Below are 21,149 nucleotides of genomic sequence, written 5' to 3'. Positions count from 1 at the left end.
TCCATGAAAAAGGTGTCACTGGCTTGACTCGAAGTAACACCAAATCCAAAAGTTTGATAAATACATGATGAAACTGAATTTCAAGTTACTTCAGAAAGAGTAAAATCCAATACACAAAATATTTCTGAAAATCACGTGACTTGTTGATAATGTGAAAATACAATATCAAACTCAAAACTATTAAATAAGACCACTAAAGGAAAGGACGAAGCTTCCAATAATGACACTAAGCCAAGTATGTATGTACTTAAACGAATTGGAAAAATCAACTTTAGTTCCACTTTATATACATACCTGATGATATAAAGTCTCTGCAAAAGCCCCAGAAATCTCACACATTGACGAAACTCTCAATTTTGACAGTGACATTAAACTTGGCTTTCAATGGTTCTCGGAAACTTTTAGTTCAATTCACTCCCAGAAGCCCCACAACAACAGACTTAGACGGGTTCCTGTGGGCCCCGCCGTAGGACAGCAGGGGACCACTTATGGTGGAGTCCACTGAAATTTTGTTAGAGACGGTTTTGGTGTGGTTTTGATAGCTCGGTTCATCAAGAATTTCTGGTATATATATCAAAAACTCTAGGCGAACTGCCAAAAATGAACTACATGAAAGCTACCTAGAGTCCCAGACACAAACCTAAATATAACGGGTCCAAAAGTGGCCCCCTGTTAACTCCAAGTTGGCGGAGCCCACCCCCATGTGAGGGGTGGTTTTTACGTTGTTTAATTTCGCGGTTCATATAGAACCATTATATATATATATATTCAACGAAAGGGGGCTAGTACCTGAATAACGTGTTGTGTTTTTTTCTTTTATATTATTTGCTCCGTAAGCAAAAAGTGCGACATCCTAAAAGCAAGTTTTATGGTGGAATCCATCCATCTTCCACGCTACCTCAGCACTTGGAACTGTGGATGGAAGCGTAAGTGTAATGGTGGAATAGTAGAAACGCTTTTCTTAATGGAGCTAAAAAACGCTATTCTTAATGGAGCTAAAGAAACGCAATTAAGAATTGATCTTTTTTTTTGCAGCCGTTAGATTTCAACAACTCATTTTAAATCTACGGATAAAAGAAAACGCAATTCTTAATTGCGTTTTTTTAGCTCCATTCTTAATTGTGTTTAACGTTATTCTTATTGGCGTTTAGATGGATTCCACGAACCCTTCCATGAAACCGTGGAACCTTGCTTGGATTTTATGTGGAAAACCCCAACTTGGAAACTACTAGACTTGACATTCCATGATTTTTCCACACTTGGAATGGTTTGGATTCCACCATAAGACTTGCTCTAACTCGCCTAAAATGTGAACCTAAAATACTAAAGGAAGCAAGTTACTATAACTAACGTCCCCCTCCCCCTCCCCCTCCCCCTCCCCCCAATAAAAAAAAAAGAAAAAGGGGAAACAAAATGTTTTCTAGTATCACTAACACCCATATATAATACTCTGAAAAAAAATCAAACAAAAGTGGGGGGAAAGCGTAGAAACAAAAAGCTCTTATCGGGTTTGTAGATCTTCAAACGGAGCCGACACTTCAAATCATGGATATGATTTGATGATTATGGTTGCTGGTGGTGGTCCAAACGAGATTCTTCAATATCTGAATGCAAGGTATATCGGAGCACCTGAGACAGCTTGGAGATTACTTGGAAACCGTCTACACAAAGAAAATCCCAAAGTACAACGGCTGACGGTACATCTTCCGGGCAAGAAGCGAGTTATTTACGATCCGAAAGATTTCGTCGAAGTAATTCAGGACAAGGCAGAAAATGTGGTAGCCACCTTGATGGGATATTTTGAATACAACAGGTTAGTGCCTATTTCAACTTTGTCCTGCAATTACAATCTCTGCCTGATTTTTGCATTTTGTTCCCTGTTGCCTCTACATCTTGCATAATATTATCTCCACTGTGTTTCAGTTCTAGCACAAAGTGCTCATTACACTCAAGTATTTTTGCATAGGAAACCCGTTTAGTTCCTAAAGTAGAATTCATTCTCAGAAGTATATTTTGTCATCTATCTTTATTAGTCATTCTAAAATTTAGTTCCCAAAATACAGGACACTGTTTAGGTGGATTCGCTAATTTATGTTTAGCTAATAACAACCCAAGCGCTACCCATACTCTCCATCATTTTGTCAACAGATAGCATCTAGCTAATAGGTTTTTTTGCCCCTGATTTTATGTTTGATGTATTAAAGTACAAGAACCTATCAACCGGTGATTTTATAGCTTAAATCTTCTACATTATGTTAATCAAGGTCGCATCTTTTCAAATCATAGCTGAATCCAAGTAACATATCTTTTGCGCATTTACTGTTGCATTGGTGGCACTGTGAAAATAACATTAAGGTAAATCGAGAAGAAAAATACAATTTAGTCTATTTAATAGACTGATTAAATTGCATGTTCAATGTTTCTTCCTCTTTTGCTTTTAAGTAATATAAGGGACATATTCTAAAGTTTCTGAATACTACAGGTTAAATCCAGAAGATTATGCATATACCTACCATGACTAATCCAGAAGATGATGCATATACCTACCATGACTTTCTACAGAAGTTTTTATGGTCAGGTGAGATACGGTCCTTCCTTTTTCGGTTTACGTAGCTATTAGTTACTGAGACAATTGTGGTAATAGTTTGATTTACTGAAATGGTCATCGTTATGTGTGCTTATTTTCATCTTCTGAATATTTAATTGAATTATGTTACTGAAATTAAATATCTGAATTATGTTTCTGTGTATCTTGTCATTTTGTTATATAATAATTGGTCTCCTCGAAAGAAAGGCTTTGTTATCGGGAGAATATATTTTGTCGCTCCAAACAGTGGAGAACTGTATTATCTCAGGTTGTTTCTTACAGTAGTAGCAGGGGCAAGGTCGTTCAAGCACTTAAGAACTACGATGAAGAGTGGTGTTCAAGAGGTCCACCGAACTTTCAAGTCTGCCTGTATTGCTCTAAATTTGTTGGAAGATGATGGAGAATGTGATAAATGCTTGAAAGAATCTGTCGTAATCAAAACTGGGCATCAGCTGCGACAATTGTTTGGTATAATACTAACCAAGTGTAGTCCTACACGACCAGAAATTCTATGGAAAAGGTATGGAAAGGATATATGTGATGACTTGCCATTCAAGATCAAACAACATATGGAATTGAGAATCCAACGGAGGTGAAGGTTCTTGATTATGGTTTGTATCTCATGGAGAAGATAGTTCAGGAGGAAGGGAAGGAAATGAAGGATCTTGGAATGCCTCAACACACTGGAAACTAGAGCCGAATTGTTGGGAATCTATTAACATGGGAGCAAAGACAACTTCAGTTTGACATCCAACAACCAGTGGTGGATTCCAATGTGGAGAAATTCAATGTTGAACAAAGACTTGCATTTGAGACGATAACAGACTCCGTAGTGAATAACCTGTTAGGATTAATGCCTTAGGATTAACCTCACAAGACACTAATAGTTCTTTGGATCAATGTAGAACTAAAGAAAACAGAAATAAGATGCACTAAACGAAACAAATAAAGACATAAGATTTAACGTGATTCGGAAAGAAGCCTACGTCCACAAACGGCTACGATCAACTCTTATTAGAACAAATTACAGAGAATTAAACCACAACTATGAGCAGCAGGTTGCTGTTCACAAACACCAAACTAATTCTCTATGAACAAACGTTTTAAACCCTAAAATTCTCTAATTGTGAGAACTCCTCTAAACTGTGTTGTGTATATTCTTCCTTAAGACTTGTACACCTATTTATATAGGTTACAAACTTGTCTTCCAAGTATATGAGTTATACTAGGAAACCTAAAACATAACTACAAAAGGAAACCTTGAGTTTAACTAAATCAGGAAACCTCTAGCTATACCAAATTAAGGAAACACCAATTCTAGAATACTCTAGAACCTACTTAAAACATCGACAACTTCTAACAATTCTCCACCTTGCCGATGTTTTCACCAAACTGAGTTTGATCTTCACAAGTTAACCGTGGCCTCTAATGCCCCTAGGGCCTCAACAACGAGCAATATTGATCAAGCTGAGACACCTCTCAAACTTGACCTTCAGAACGACTTCTGTCAATGATAGACGCATTTATGTGTCTATTTTCATATCTTTTGTGTATTTTGTTAGTACCCATTTTTGCTTATTGTGGTGTTTTTATGTTTGTTTAGGTGTTTTTGGAGAAATACCCCTTGTGTAGAAAGAGTTGCTCAATAAGTAATGTTTTACACCCCGGAGAAATGCACTGAAAGGCACCCCAGAAATGCACCGGAAACGTCCCAAGAAATGTACCGGAGGATCCCAGAAAAATTACTATTTCCACCCAAATTACTATTCGCACCCCAGCACTCTGGATAAGGGGCACCTTCTTCTCAAATTCAAATAAACTTTTTGGCGGGAAAATTGGTTCATCAACTGGCAGATTTTAAATAGACAAAATGAAGGTGTTGTGTTGCGATTCAATGGCTCAAACTTGGTAGGAAGATGTTATATAGCTTAAGGAACACATTTTGGGCATCGGATTTGATCGTAATTGGCTGGAAATCCTGGTTTGAGTCACGAGCTCAAAACAGAGCAACGTGTCCTGTAACATGAGTTTGATTGTGTGTTTGCCATGCATGGAGTGTTGTGGAGGAGTTCGATGACTTTGGAGGCGTGGGGAAGGTTAACTAGAGCGTGCAGGATCAAAGTTTACGTGTGTAGAAGCCAAAAATGGAAATTATTGTTAAATATGGGCAGCGAGCAATGACGGGATTAATGGGAGATTATACGGTGTTATGGTCGGATATTTTTGTTCTAAAACACTATAAATACAAGTCTAAAGAGTTGAGAAGAGTTGGAGAGTCTGGGGAATAGTTTAGGAGTCGAAAAAAATCAAAAAGAAGAACACGCAGTGAAGAGTTTTCTGCTGGTGTAAACTGAAGAACGCGAAGAACAGACGCGTAGAAGCAGTCGTTTTACCCAAGCGTCTGCGACGCTCAAGTGAGGGACGTATTCAACCAGGAAACGGCACTTCGCTTTTGTCGCTGTTCTAACAGCTGTTTGTAACGTTTTTATGCGTTGCAAACAGTGTTGTAAACCATTTTTTCTCCATTTTCTCTTGATTGTAAACAACTTTTGAGTATCAATGAATCATTTTGAGAGGTTTTTCATCATGAGTATCTAAATCCAATCCCATGGGTGACGGAGGAAGCCGTTCTTCCAAAAGTTATGTGGTAAAATTTATTTAAATTTATTTATGCAACTCTTTTATGATTAATTGCACCGAATAAATATGGAGTAAATGATTTTTATTAATCAATTGTGTTTTCTCTTGATGGAGTATGCTTAGTAAATTGCTTTTGATACTTCATGCTCGCGATTAACAATGGATGTTTTCAAAATCTAATTTAGGCAATGATTAGAATCACAATTCCCTTTGATTGGAGTTATATTGTCTAGAATTGCATGATAAGAATTGTTATTGAATCACATAAATTTTGGTGGATGGTGGAATCCTGACCCCCAGTAAAAATTCTCTCCCATATTTTGTTAATATTGTGCATATAATTTTATTTATTTAAATCTAGAAAAAAGTTACCTTCACAAGTTCGAAAAGAACCCAGTTTTCACCACTATCTACAACAACATTTGAAAATACATCAAATTTTTGGCGCCGCCGACGCGGACCTGTTCTTAGGTAGAATTTTTTTAGGTTTATTATTATTTTTTTTCCTTTTTACGTTTCTTTTTGTCTTTGATTTGCAGGTTCGAAGTGGAGTACTAAGGACCATGGAAGGAAAAGCTTAAAGAGAAAGGAGCGAAAGAGGAATTTTCTTTTTTTTGTTTTATATATAGAAAAGAGAGGAAAAAAAAAGAGATTTTTATATATTTTTTTTTTTAGGTTATTTTTCTTTTTCTTTTGCACTTTACTTTATTTGGACTTTGGATTTTAAACAATTGGACTTTATTTTTTTTAACCCTACGGAAGGGTATTATTATTAAAAAAAAATAAATTATTATATAAACTGTGTGCAGGGAAGGACGACGATTACTATATCATCTCGGCCCCTCGGGTTCGCACACGGCATAGGAGTCGTGGCCAGAGTCGACGACAACGGTTCACCGCCCGTCTGGTACGGGAGGTAAGTCCAATCGAAACACCCGCGAATCTCCTGCAAGCGGGTTACTGTCTGCCTTAAGGTGATAATTGTTTGAGGACGAACCAGACTGTCTTTATTTTCCTAGTAAAGGGCAAGGCCTGGCCTAAACAAGATAAGGGTTCGGATTTCATCACCGTTCCCTTCTTGCCCGCCTTAGGAAAACAAAACCTAACGCGAACCCAAGCTTAAAATTTGGAATAGAACGAGACCGATAGGGTAACGAGCTTAATAGGAAACTCGTTCGAAAAATATTGGTTGCTTTTTAAGCACACTCCAAAGTTCATGATGGTTTCTGTGAGTTGAATGCGTGACTGCGCCGCCTTGTGATAGCGGTGAGGCCTTGGGTATCAAAGCTCCACTGAGCTTCCCTCGCCTCAATTCAACTTACTTTGACTCGGATTGATTCCAGAGGGGTTTGCTCAAATTGTAACGAATTCCCTTTCGAAAGATAGAAGCTGATCTAGAAACAATCTAAGTGGAGCCATCATGCTTTTTGTTTGCTAGAAATCTTTAGGTTTGCTTTGGTGGAGTCGAGTCGGCCTTGTTTTTGATTGTATAGAATCCCTCTGTAGTTTATATTTCTTCGGTGATGAATCCTTTTGAGGAGACGCCACCTGCGATGACGTTGCGAGAATATATGTCTAGAAATTCTCGTTATCAAGAGACGTCTTCGGAAATGACTCTTGGTGAATATATGCGTGGGCAGCGATATATGGATACTCCAACTTTTATTGAGGAATCACCTCTAACGATCTATGAGAAATATTATAAACATAGACCATGTAGTTTGGAACAAAGATTGAGAATTCTTGAATTTCAAAAATTGTATCATGATGAGGATAGTGATGATGAAGAATCTGAAATATGTGGGAATAGTGATCAGGAATTTGTTACCCCAGTTGAGCCTTATAATGATTATATTATTTCTGGTTCAGATCCTAATAATTTTAAAAATTATTCACCTATTCAAAAGGACGAGGATTTGACTAGAGATACCCCCGTTTCAGACGATGTAGTATATCCTGTTTACGAAACCGATGATGGTTTAGAGGAACCAGTTTATCTTGAGATCGAGTCAAACGATTTAGAAACAATAGTCTTAGATGAACTCGTAGAGATTAGCGAGGATGAACCTGACTTAGAAAAATCAATTGCCGACCTAGAAATTAGGGAGGTTATGACCAGTCTATCTAGAGACGCCGAAAACTCTAAGTTTGGGGGTGAGTATCATTCTCCATGTGCTTTAACTCTTAGTAAGGTCCCTCACTTGGGACTTGACATCAATGCCTCAACCATCTTACAAGATTATCTTCATAATCGTTTTCCAGAACCTAATGATATCCAACAAGAGTCTCAAATGTTAGAAACCCATCCTCTGGTTGATGTGGTTAACCCAGGCAATAATACCAAGATTGATTTTGTTTTCCCACCAAATAGTTTTCTTCCAATTGTGGGAACGTATAGATTTCAAATGTGTCACTTATTAAGTTGTGAGACTAAACCTAAATGCCTTAGAAAATTAGAATCGACACATTTGCTTAAGAATGACCACAATTCTCACTGTGGTCAACTTTGTAAGTCATATCTGACTGACTTAGAGGATCCGCAATTATTTAGGTTATTACTTCGTGATTCTAAGTTCGTATTTGAGTTTTTACAGACTCTAAGACCTAGTGATTCGGATCCCATCTATGAAGAAACGCAGCCAATGAAAATATTCTATTTAGACCCTTTCATAGAACCTGAACCTGAACCACAATTAGATATAAATATCTTAATCAGGAAACTAGATAAGGGCATGTTATTCTTGTTCACTTTCTTGGGTTATTGTAGTTTCCTTTGGTCAGATCTTTTTCGTTTTGAAGACCCACAGTTATTTCGACTGTTAATTTATGGTTCGAGTTGACTAATCCTTTCCTAAGTCTGGCTGAAGACTTTAAACTTAGCACTTCTTGGGAGGTAACCCAATCTCATGCAACCCGGTAATATCCTTCCTTCACTCTTTTGCTTCAAATAGTAACTGTCTCTCCTTGTTCATGCTTTTAATTTCATCTTTAGAACATTAAGGACAATGTTAGATTTAAGTTTGGGGGTATGGGAGAAACTTTTTAGTTGCAATAAATAAACTCCAGAGCCTAGAAATTTATGCGTATTTAGGATAACACTAACCAATCTAAGTGGATGGAAACATTTTTGTTTTAGGAGTTGAGGAACCAATCTGACTAGATGGAAACATCTATAGAGTCTATTCATAAAAGCACAAAGCTCAGGTGTTAGAAATAACATGATAGTTTCGCCATATCTTGTCGAGTCTTTTTCACTTTCTATTTTTAGTTTTCTTTTGTTTCAAGTGATTTGGTGGGGCACACGATTCAAGTTGTTACCTTTGCTAGGGTGAAATAGAGTGACTGAGTTACCTTTTCCAAAAAAAAAAAAAAAAAGACCGGACCAGTTAGACCAATCGGAATAAGTATTAACACTTGGATAGCAATATGCGTGTGTTCTCCCTGTTTCCGTCGCCTAAGCAAGCGTGGAATGCAGGACCCGTGGGAACTATCGTGTAATATGCTGACAAGAAGCATGCGCTTGGATCAAAAAGATCTATTCATGCCGTTAAGTTAAAAAAAAAAAGAGTGAATGGTTATGTGTAGTCAACTGCTGGTTCCCTTGTATTTGACAGTTTGTTGATCTAGATTTAAGTTATTGACCACTGGTTCCCTTGTATATGCCAGTGTGTTAATATTAGTCAGACCGGTATCTCAGTCATTTAGGTTAGGTTCACCTTGGCAGAGGCCTTCAGACAGATATGGGAAACACCGTTCACTTTTCAACCATCTACATTTTTCTTTTTCCATCTTCTTAATCTTTTCATGTGATTAGTCTGACTCCGAGTATGATGTCCATCGTGAAACTATCTTAGTAGAGCTCTGTCACTTATATGAATTTTAGTATGCTTGAGTGCAAACTCGTATACAACAATTGGAATTTCGCGTCAGGGTACTTCCTCCTGTAATTAATAAGTATGCCAACCAAGGAGGTTCTTTAGTGTTTTCCAAGATTTTTCGTAGATAGCTAGGGTCTGGAGTATTGGTTTTTGTGGGTACACCTCTGATAAACCCACCCGAGATTAACTCGGTCACTTTTCAAGAATAAATTTTGCTCGAGGACTAGCAAATAATAAGTTTGGGGGTAGTCAACATATCTGCTGGATTATCTTCAGTATCAACCTTCAATAGTTGTACTAATCCGTTATCAACCACTTGTCGAACCTTATGATAACGAACATCAATATACTTGGTGCGTGCATGATAAACTTGGTTCTTAGCTAAATGAATAGAACTTTGACTATCACAGTTCACAACAACACTCTTTTCTTACCACCAAGCCATAATGCTTCCTTAACAGCCTCCGTCATAGCAATATACTCTGCCTCCGTAATAGACAAAGCTACAATTGATTGTAACACTGACCTACAACTGATAGGTCCTCCACTCAATGTAAAACAATACCCTGAAGTAGAACGACACTTATCTCTATCACCCGCATAATCAGAATCAACAAATCCACATACCTTCAAATTCTGCTCCTTCTCAAACACTAAACCAATATCCAAGGTCCCATTAAGATATCTCAATATTCCCTTCACCGCGTACCAATGTGCTCTCCCAGGGTTAGCCATATAACGACTAACTAAACCAACTGCATGCGCAATGTCCGGACGAGTAAAAACCATATCATACATCAAAGAACCTACTGCATTAGCATAGGGAACCTTTGACATAAACTCCTTCTCCTCAGTTGTAGTAGGACACAACTGTTTTGATAACTTAACTGTACGCGGTATTGGAACACTAATAACTTTGGAGTTATGCATTCCAAAGCGATGAAGAACCTTCTCAAGATAGGATTTCTGAGTAAGACATAACTTCCCCTTAGATCTGTCTCGAGTAATCTTCATGCCCAAAATCTTCTTAGCTGGACCCAAATCCTTCATCTCAAACCCTAAACTCAATTGCTTCTTTAAAACATCAATTTTTGACTTGCTCTTTGCAGCTATGAGCATGTCATCCACATAGAGTAAAAGATAAACAAAACTTCCATCTGGAAACTTCTTAAAGTACACACAATGATCGTATTTACTACGAGTATACTTTTGCTGCAACATAAACGTATCAAACCTCTTGTACCATTGTCTTGGCGATTGCTTCAAACCATACAATGATTTCTCAAGTCGACACACATAATCTTCCTTACCAGCAACTTCATAACCAATGGGCTGTGACATATAAATGTCTTCCTCCAAATTTCCATGCAAGAACGCTGTCTTGACATCTAATTGCTCGAGCTCTAAGTCAAATTACGCTACAAATGCTAAAAGGATTCAGATAGAAGTGTGTTTAACCACCGAAGATAAAATTTCATTATAATCCACACCTTCCCTTTGTGCATATACCTTAGCCACTAACCTTTATTTGTATCGTACACCACTAACGATACCCTTAGAATATGGAAGTCCATCCTTTACCCTATAAATCCACTTGCACCCAATCTTCTTTCAACCCTTAGGAAACTTAACAAGTTCCCAAGTGTGTTGTGAAGAGACTTCATCTCTTCATCCATGGCTGTTTTCCACTCAACGGCATGAGTATTACTCATTGCCTCCTCAAAGGTAAATGACACATCCTCAAAAACAGATAATGCGTAAGACGCATACTCATCAAAACCATAACAGACTGGTGCACATCTCTCACGTTGAGACGTCAAGGACGGAATATTCTCCACTGGTTGATGTGTAGATTCCTCACTAAGAACCTCAAACTCAACTTCATCTTCTACAAGAGTTTCATATTCTTCTTCTATAGTAGATGAAATAGGAACTCCTTGCTCCACCTGCATCGAATCATCTTCAACACCGCTATTACTCTCGCTTTCAATTTGAGAGTTCCAACCTGTGAATTTCATTGAATCAAGCATCACTTTCTCATTAAAGGTCACATCACGACTAATGATGAACTTATTAAATTCTGGACACCATAGACGATATCCTTTCATACCTAATGGATAACCGAAAATTGCTTTCGTAGCCCTAACACCCAACTTATCTTCTTTCACATGAAAATAGGCCGGACAACCAAACACCTTTATATTTGAATAGTTCACGGGATTACCAGTCCATACCTCCATAGGTGACTTACACTTAATAGCTGTGATGGTGATCGATTCACTAAATAGCACGCCGTATTCACTGCTTCATCCCACCAAATTTTGTCTAAACTTGCGTTTGACAACATGCACCGTGCTCTCTCAAGTAAAGTTCTATTCATTCTCTCAGCTACTCCATTTCGCTGTGGTGTACCCTTGACTGTGAAGTGCCTAACGATACCTTGTTCCTCACAAAACTCCTTTAGTGGGTCTTCGATGTATTCACCGCCATTATCGGAACGTATCTTCTTAACCACACGACCAAGTTGTTTCTATACCATGGTCTTCCACTTCTTAAACACCTCGGTGACTTCATTCTTATGCTTCATGGTGTAAAGCCAAACTATCCTCGAAAAGTCATCGATAAAGGTCACAAACCACCTAGCACCTCCCTTAGAAACTGTACGAGAGGGACCCCAAACATCCGAATGGATGTAATCTAACATACTGTGCGTGTGGTGTACAGCGGTACCAAAACTGCTCCTACATTGCTTCCCAAAGATACAATGCTCACATAAATCAAGCTTGCAAGTCTTCTCACCTCCAAGAAAGCCTTTACTACTCGACACGGACATACCTTTCTCACTCATATGCCCAAGATACATATGCCATAAACGTGTTGACTCCACCTGTTTCTCATCAATTGATTGAGAAACCATAGCTCCACCACAAACTATATCTCCTTGTAGAAAATATAAATTACCATGTCTTTCACCGGTCATCTTCAAACTACTATTGTAGAAGACCTTCAAGGATCCATATTCAGCAACATACTTGTATCCAAGAGATTCAAGTACTCCTAACGAAATCAAACTCTTACTCAAATCTAGAACATGTCTAACCTATGAAAGTGTTGTGATAACACCATGCAAACGAACTTGTACCGTACTAACTCCAACTGTTTTGCAGGCATTAGAATTGCCCATCATAACAGTACCACCATTCACTTCTCTATAAGTAGTGAAACAATCCTTTGAAGGACACATATGATACGAAGCACCGGAATCAAGCATCCAACCATCATTGAGATAACTCTTTGATGTAACGGTTAACACTTCCTCATCAACACCACAAATTGGGTCTTTTAAAACTTCACTTCCTTCCACAACCTAAGCAACAATATTATTCTTTGAATCTGATTTCTCATGTTTCTCATCTCTTAACTTAAGCTTGATACAATCAGCCCTAATATGACCTGGTTTATGACAATAATAACACTCAATATCGCTATTTTTGGAACGATTCTTTGGATTTGACTTCATATTACATTACCATTATTTCCTCTATCAACAAACAAGACCTCGAATTGTGCTTCATCGCTGAACTCTTGCTTCCTTAACGCCTTAGCTTGTAAAGCAGAGACCACATCATCGAAAACCAACTTCTCTTCATCATCGTCGTCTTCATCGGTTTTCCCACAAAGCATCACACGACGGAGGAAAATAACATAATAATATCATGGATTTATCTGTATCAGAGATAGTGACACTGATATTATACAAATCAGAATAGATCTTATTAAACTCATTAATTTTATGATACATTATAGCCTTACCTGGAGACATCCTAAAGGCATGGAGTCTACGCTTCAGGTAAAGTTCTGAAGTCAGATCCTTTTGTAAATAAAGCTTCTCTAACTTCTCCCACAATGTCTTTGCAGAGGTTTCACTCGAAAAGTTATGAGTGATCTCCCTTGACAAACATAAACGAATAGTTGAACACGCCATCAAATCAAGGTCAACCCACTTCTCATCAGTCCAATCCTTTGGTAACGTTGCTAGCTTCGCCTTGATTTCTTTAATTTGTTTCATACTAACAAGAATATATTTTACATCAGTTTGCCATGATGTGAAATTATTCTACCCATTGAACTTGATAATATCAAATCCATGCACCTTCAAAAAACCACTTGATGTAGAACTATACATCTTCACTTCCAACTATGATCCTCTCCACGCTCACCGCACCACTTGTTAGGATTAATGCCTTATGTAACCTCACAAGACACTAATAGTTCTTTCGATCAATGTAGAACTAAAGAAAACAGAAATAAGATGCACTAAACGAAACAAAGAAAAACACAAGATTTAACGTGGTTCGGCAAGAAGCCTACGTCCACAAACGGCTACGATCAACTCTTATTATAACAAATTACAGAGAATTAAACCACAACTATGAGCAACAGTTTTCTGTTCACAATCACCAAACTAATTCTCTATGAACAAACGTTGTAAACCCTAAAATTCTCTAATTGTGAGAACTCCTCTAAACTGTGTTGTGTATATTTTTCCTTAAGACTTGTACACCTATTTATATAGGTTACAAACTTGTCTTCCAAGTATATGAGTTATACTAGGAAACCTTGAGTTTAACTAAATCAGGAAACCTCTAGCTATACCAAATTAAGGAAACACCAATTCTAGAATACTATAGAACCTTCTTAAAACATCGACAACTTCTAACATAACCTTGGTAAGACATTCTTTTTAAATGGTAGTGTCGGGACGTGGAAGAATTTTGTGTACAACACATTGACAGCAATACGTAGGAGCAAGGGTGACGTTGTTTTAACGGTCTCCTCTTGCGGCGTCTCTGCAGTGCTTCTAAATGGTGGAAGGACTGCGCATTCAACCTTTAAGATACCTTTCGAGCCACTATTTGATTCCAAGTGTAATGTCGATTTTGATTCAATCGAGGCAGAATTATTTCGAGCTACCAAGTTGATCATATGGGATGAGGTGGCAATGCAACACCGATTTTGTATTGAAGCGGTTGATCGTACTCTAAGAGATGTGAGATCAAGTGGAGAACCATTTGGAGGGATCACTGTTGTGCTTGGAGGAGACTTTTAGCAAACTTTGTCAGTGGTACAAAAGGGACGTAGAGAACAAATCATAGACGCCTCGATTAGAAGCTCTATTTTTAGGAGATACGTGAATGTGCTTAAGCTCACGCAAAATACGAGGCTTGAGAGTAAAGATCCTGACAGCATTGTATGTTGGCTTCTCTTGACATTATCCATTGTTATTCTGAATTTGTGCTTATGAAACACAGTGCGTTATTTCTGAATTCATGTCTCTGAACTCATGTTTCTGAGTTTTTGTATAGGTATGTATATCAAGAGGTACAATACTGTCATCAGTTGTACTGAAGGAAGTGAAAACTATCTTTTAGTTGCAAGCCAGACCATCATGCCACTTACAATCAATTTCTGTAACATTTATGCTATCTATCTTGCATTTGAACATCAAAAAATTTAAACTGTCATGTTTATTGTTTGGAATATGAAGTTCAGCGGTACATACTTGCTTAGGTGATTACTTGATTGATAGAATGCTAAGACATTACATAACGTAAAGATAAGACTCACATCTGATTACGCTTTTTGGGGAAGCTAGTTACGGGCATTTAGTCACATTGAATGGTTCAGGTCACTAATAACGTAAATGATTTAGTTTTACTAAGTTCAAATAGTATCACACTATCATTGTTGGTCATATACCAAGTGCTTCTATTAGTATATAGTTTTATGAATTATGGTTCTGAATCGTGGTTTCGATATTAATTCCTTCGATATACTCATGTCATTTTGCAGGTGGGAGAAAATCCAGAGCCAAAAATTAACTTACTATATGCTATGTAAAAATGTGCCAGTCTACATGAGTTGATCTCAAAGATATATCCAAGAATTGAAGAAATGAGCAAGCCCACTGCAGAATATATGACCGAGAGAACAATATTATCTCCTAGGAACGACGAGGTTTCAGAAATAAATAAAATTGTGTTGGAGATGTACAATGGTAAATCTCAAACCTTTCTTGCAGCAGATAAACAAGAGCAGGTTAATGGTGAATCATCAACAGGTACAACCTATACGAGTGAAACTTTAAACCAACAAAATCCACCAGGATTACCGCCACTCAAATTAGATCTTAAAGTCGGTTGTCCAATTATGTTATTGCGTAATCTAGCTCCTAGAAGTGGACTATGCAATGATACTAGGTATGTGCTTTATCCAGATTATCACATGTCATATGATTTGCCACATTTATTCTCATTGTGTTGCTTATATTTAGAACCCTATACTTGCTTCGATGATTGTTTAATTGTGCCATGATTTGTTGTGTTATTCGGTTGAGGGTAGAGATTTGCGAACAACATGTTATTGTGGCTACGATTTTAACAAGAGATAAGGCTGGGGAAGTGGTTTTTATTCCTCGCATATCACCATCTTCATCGCACGTCCTCATTCGAATGACTAGGAGACAGTTCCCAATCAGGTTGGCTAATGCGATGACAATAAAAAAATCTCAGGGCCAATCGCTGAAATATGTGGGGGTAGATTTGAGGAGCCCCGTATTCAGCCATGGGCTGCTTTATGTTACACCGTCCAGATGCACAAGCGCCGGTAGGATCCATGTGTTACTCCCAAAGAACAGTACTGGACACGAAACAACAAATGTTTTGTATCCAGAAGTCCTGTCATAAATTTGTTTTCAAAATTTGATTCTATTGCTCTTATTAACAGTGTCTATTCTTGTCTAACTGTAATGTTGAATACAACACTTGGAGCTGACAAGACTATTATTTATGTTCTTTGCCAACACGTAGATTATATTGGCGCATAATTTTATAGATTAACTAAAAAAAAATTTACATACAGATCGAGTCATATAAAGATTACAATTTTAAAAATAAACTTGGCTTCCGATATATTGCCAGCACCCCTTCCGTCCCCGTGCCATTATGGCACGGGAAATCCACTAGTTTATGTATAAGTCATATTCCTTGAACCAAAGTTTGCGAACTTTGTTGATTAAGAGAAACCGGAGAATGGGGTGAGCCAAGTCCGCGAACTCCCGAACTTCTCATCCCGAGAAATTCTGCTGGAGTTGACGAACTAGCTGCGTCCTCCAACCCAGTCCGCAAACCGGCGGAAGGTCTTTGCCGAGATTTTCTGCTGAAGTTTGTGAACTCTACCGGTTGCTTAAGTCCGCGAACCTAGTCTGCGAAATTGAGAAAGGTTATATATCTGAAGATGATTTCTGAATTTAAACTTATAAAGACTAAGGAATGCAATTTGCAAACCGTGGCTATAAAGTTCATGAACCGATTCGAGTGAATCAAACCATCTTTAATTCAATTGTGTCTTGTGTAGTACATAAGATTTCCTTGCAATTGAAAAACTCTTTTAACTAGTTCATCTGAGTCATTTGAACTAGTTATGGTGAAGAAAAACATGGTTGGTATGAAATGCTCATATGGCTAACCTTTTGGTTGACTATTATTGAACCAACAATGCACAAGTTTGGGTACGATTAACAAACCTAGAGACGCACAGTTCAAGTGTGTATAACAAGCTAAGTTTTCGATCTAACGATTGAGAAATATTAGCTTGAATCTAAACCAGGTTTTCATTTAACGCTGGATATTGTTTTCTTCGTAACCAAGGAAAACCCTGATTTGAAAGACTATATATAGGAGACATCTAATATTGTGCAAAACTAATCCCCACACCTTATGTGTGATAATAGTTTGCATACTAGAGTCGATTCTCCTTTAACCCTCTGGTTTTCTTTTCTCAAACCGGGTTAAACGACTTAAATAATTCATCGGGATTGTGAAGCCAAACCGATACTACTTTTATCGTAGTTGTGTGATCTGATCTTGCATATTCTATCATACGAGTACAACCATATTGATTGGCTTGAGATCGTGAGAGTTCTCCGATAGGCAAGATATAAAAAGTAATCACAAACACCTTCGTCTCATAGTTTGTGATCCACAACATCTTGTTTCGCTACCATACGATTAGATTGTTGTGAGGTGATTGATTAATCTAGGATGTGCTTCAGGAATATAAGACCAGATTATCAATTGGTTCATGTTCACCTTGATTATTATCAAAATACGGAATAAAACCTTTAGGGTTTATCTGTTGGAGACAGATTGATCCTTTGATAGACTTGTCTGTGGGGGACAGATTTGTTTATTGTTAAAGCCTGCGATTTTGGATCGTAGCAACTCTTAATTGTGGGTGAGATCAGCTAAGGGAATCAAGTGCGCAGTATCCTGATGGGATCAGAGGCTGATGTGGTTTTTATGTTGTTGTAGAAAGTGGTAGTAAAGTTGTCGTTCACTCAGACTTGTGAAGATTTGTTTTAGACTTAAATTAAAATAAAAACTCAAGATGAAGTTGTTATCAAGATTATAAAAAGCACCGAGACTCAGGATTCCACCATTGACCAATTAAGTGATTTAATCTAATCAATATTCATGTAATTCTTTGCGTTTAAAGTGATTCTAATATATTGCCTCTAGTAGATTTTTGAAGTAACAATTGTATACATCAAGCATGAAACATCAAAAGTCTTAAACTAAGCATGCTCCATCAAACGGATCACAATCATTCAATAAAAATCAATTTTCCAATATTAGTTCCATGCAAATAATCATAAAAGAAATTGCCAGAATTAATTAAAATATAAATATACCACTTTTCATGGAAAAATGGCTTCCTCCGTCGCCTCGGCTAAGGGGTTTAGCTCCTCATATTATTCACATGCTCAAAATAGGTTTTCATAGCTCAAAAGGGTGAAAAACAAGAGGAAATTAATAAAGCAGACAGTTCGCAACGTATTATAGGCGTTACAAACTGACTGTTATAGAGAACTGTTGCAATAGGTGCTGTTACAGGAAGATATATGTTGTTGAATAAACGACTGCTATGAAGGGTCTAATGTTCTTCGTGTTCTTCATCAGCAGCATAACTCGACTTCCTGCAACTTCGATTTCTCGACTCTGTAGTGTTCTAAACTTCCCCTAACTTCTCCTAAACTTTCATCCCTTCCCCTGGAACTCGACAACGCCTTTTATATCCCTCGGAAACCTAAAAATCCCGATTAAAATTCTTCTCTTCCTTTCCGTGCAAGTCACGACAATAATTTCTCTGCCGATTTATTTACATGTTTCTGAACCGTACTACCCATCTCAAACTCTATATTAGGTAATCAAATATCTCAGGAAAGATTTATCTGCGATTTAATCTCCTTGAATCTTCAAAAGTCAGGCCAACAGACACCAAGTAACTTCTTTCAACTCTGTTTTTTCCAACCTCGATTTTTTAGCCAATTCTAACCGAATCCAAACATCATACCAAGCCTGTTTATCTTTAATGAGTCCAGCCTAACTGATTCTGGTGATTGAATCTCCTCAGAACATCTCGGAGAATCCAAACAAACCCGAGAACAACTATCCTCCCTGTTTTGCTTCACTCGATCATCTAGCCCAACTGGGTCCAATAAAATGATTATACCAAACCTGGTTAGCGTTATAGGTCTAATTAAACTTAAAACACCGATTGAATCTTCTTTAATTGAGCCCAAAAATCGAACCCTAAATTGTTACTTGCTGAAACACCTTTCCCGCCAAAATGTTTTTTCAAAATGTTGAAGATGACCTCCCCCTATCGAGAGTAGGGGTGCAAATAGCAGCTGCCTTGGGTGCTGAGGATAAATTTGGGTGCTATGGACAGGTTTGGGCTACGCATAGCCTGGGTACTCCTTAGACAAATCTGGGGTCCGTTTAGCAACTGTCCTCCGGGTGTCCCGCGCAACTTTTTAAGCCGCGATTTTTCCAAAAATGTTTATTGGACAAAAATACCTACACACACATAAAACACCATAATAAGTACAAAAATGAGCACTATCAATATATAGAATCGGGACAAATCAGACACAAAAATGTGTCTATCAAATACTCCCAAACTTATTATTTGCTTGTCCTTGAGCAAATCATATTTAGAAAATAAAATCCTAACTCACTGTCGCATGCATCGTCTATTGCATTTAACATATGAAATAAGCCTTTAAACCCCTAGGTGGCCCTAGTGGCCGAGTTATAGTCTTGGGAGGGCTTACCAGAGATATACCCACAAAACCTTTACTCCATACCCTAGGTATCTACGCAGAACCTTGGAAGGCACTAAATAATCTCCTTGGTTGACATACTTATTGATTACAAGAGGAAGTACCCTGATGCGAAATTCCAATTGCTATACACGAGTTTGCACTCAAGCATACTAAAATTCATATATAAGTGACAGAGCTCTACTCAGATAGTCACATATGGACATCAATATCCGGAGTCAAAACTAATCACATGGATAGATCAAGAAGATGGATATAGAGAAAAACATAGATTGGTTTGATGTTTACTAAGTGAACGGCGTTTCCCATATCTGTCTGAAGGCCTCCGCCAAAATGAACCTATCCTAATGGATTGAGATACTAGTCTGACTAATATCAACACACTGGCATATATAAGGGAACCAGTGGTCGATAACCTAACTCTAGGTCAACACAACTGGCATATACAAGGGTACCAGTGGTCGACTTTATTGAATTTATTCCTTTTGGTCAAATGGTCTGGTCTCAATTTCTTTCCTTTTTTTTTCTTTTTCTTTTTCAACTTTTCATTTTTTTTTGGTATCTCAATCACTCTAATTCACCCTAGAATTTGTAACAACTTGAATCGTGAGCCCACCTAATCACTTAGAGAAACATAGTTTAAAAACAAAATGAAATAAAGATAGAAGTGAAAAGGACTCAATGAGATATGGTGAAACTATCATGTTATTTCTAACACCTGAGCTCTGAGATTTTATGAATAGACTCTTTAGATGTTGCCATCTAGTCAGATTGGTTCCTCAACTCCTACAACCAAAATGCTTCCATCCACTTAGATTGGTTAGTGTCATCCTTAATAGGCATAATTTCTAGGCTCTGTAGTTTATTAATGCAACTAAAAAGTTTATCCCATACCCCCAAACTTAAATCTAACATTGTCCTCAATGTTCTAAAGATGAAATTAAAAGCATGAACAAGGAGAAATTGTTACAATTGAAACAAAAGATTTAAGGAAAGATATTACCGTGTTGCATGAGATTGGGTTACCTCCCAAGAAGTGCTAAGTTTAAAGTCTTCAGCCAGACATCAAGTATCATAAAATGGCTAGTTACCTTCCAAATCATATATCAGTAGTCGAAATAACTGTGGGTCATCAAAACCAAATAAAACTGCCACTAATATGAAACAACTGCACAAGATCAGAAAAAATAACATAAGGAGCACAACCTCATTGAAAGTTTCTTGCAAGACAACTGGATTTATTTGGGGCGCCCATTTGGGCTTCATATGAGTGTCTTGAAAAACAGATTCATCCGAAAAACGGGTCTTTAATAGCTGGATTTCCTCTTGGACAGTATCAGGAGGATCGGGTTGAGGAGTCTGAATAGACTCAAGTGATACCTCATATGCAGTAGGATCGAGTCCCAAGTTAGGGACTTCTACTAGGGATAATTGACGATCACTACCCCCAAACTTAGAATTTTGGGTGCCTCAAATAGACTAGTCACAATATTCCTAATTTCTAGACCATCAGGTTCCTGAAAAAGGTCAATTGCTTTCTCTGAATTATAATGAGGTGGTTCATCCTCTAAATTCTTTTGAGGTATACTAGTCGTAGGACTTATATGTTTCATATCCTGTATGGTCAACCCTAGAGTTTCCTTATTGTCTTGAAGCACAATTTATGGCCTTCTGTCCTGATCGGATGCTATAATCACATGAAAAGTCTTAGATGGGCCTAAGAATGCATATTTAGGTTCCAACTTAGGAGGCTCTTCTAAACAAGGTATTAAGGTAGACTCAAAAGCTAGTAATGGTTCGATCCTAGCTTTCTATTTATCAATATCTATCATAGGAATAGAATCCAACATAGCATTTA

This window comes from Papaver somniferum, chromosome 1 (genome assembly GCF_003573695.1).
Source record: "Papaver somniferum cultivar HN1 chromosome 1, ASM357369v1, whole genome shotgun sequence".
Taxonomy (NCBI): domain Eukaryota; kingdom Viridiplantae; phylum Streptophyta; class Magnoliopsida; order Ranunculales; family Papaveraceae; genus Papaver; species Papaver somniferum.
This window is presented reverse-complemented; position numbering follows the sequence as displayed.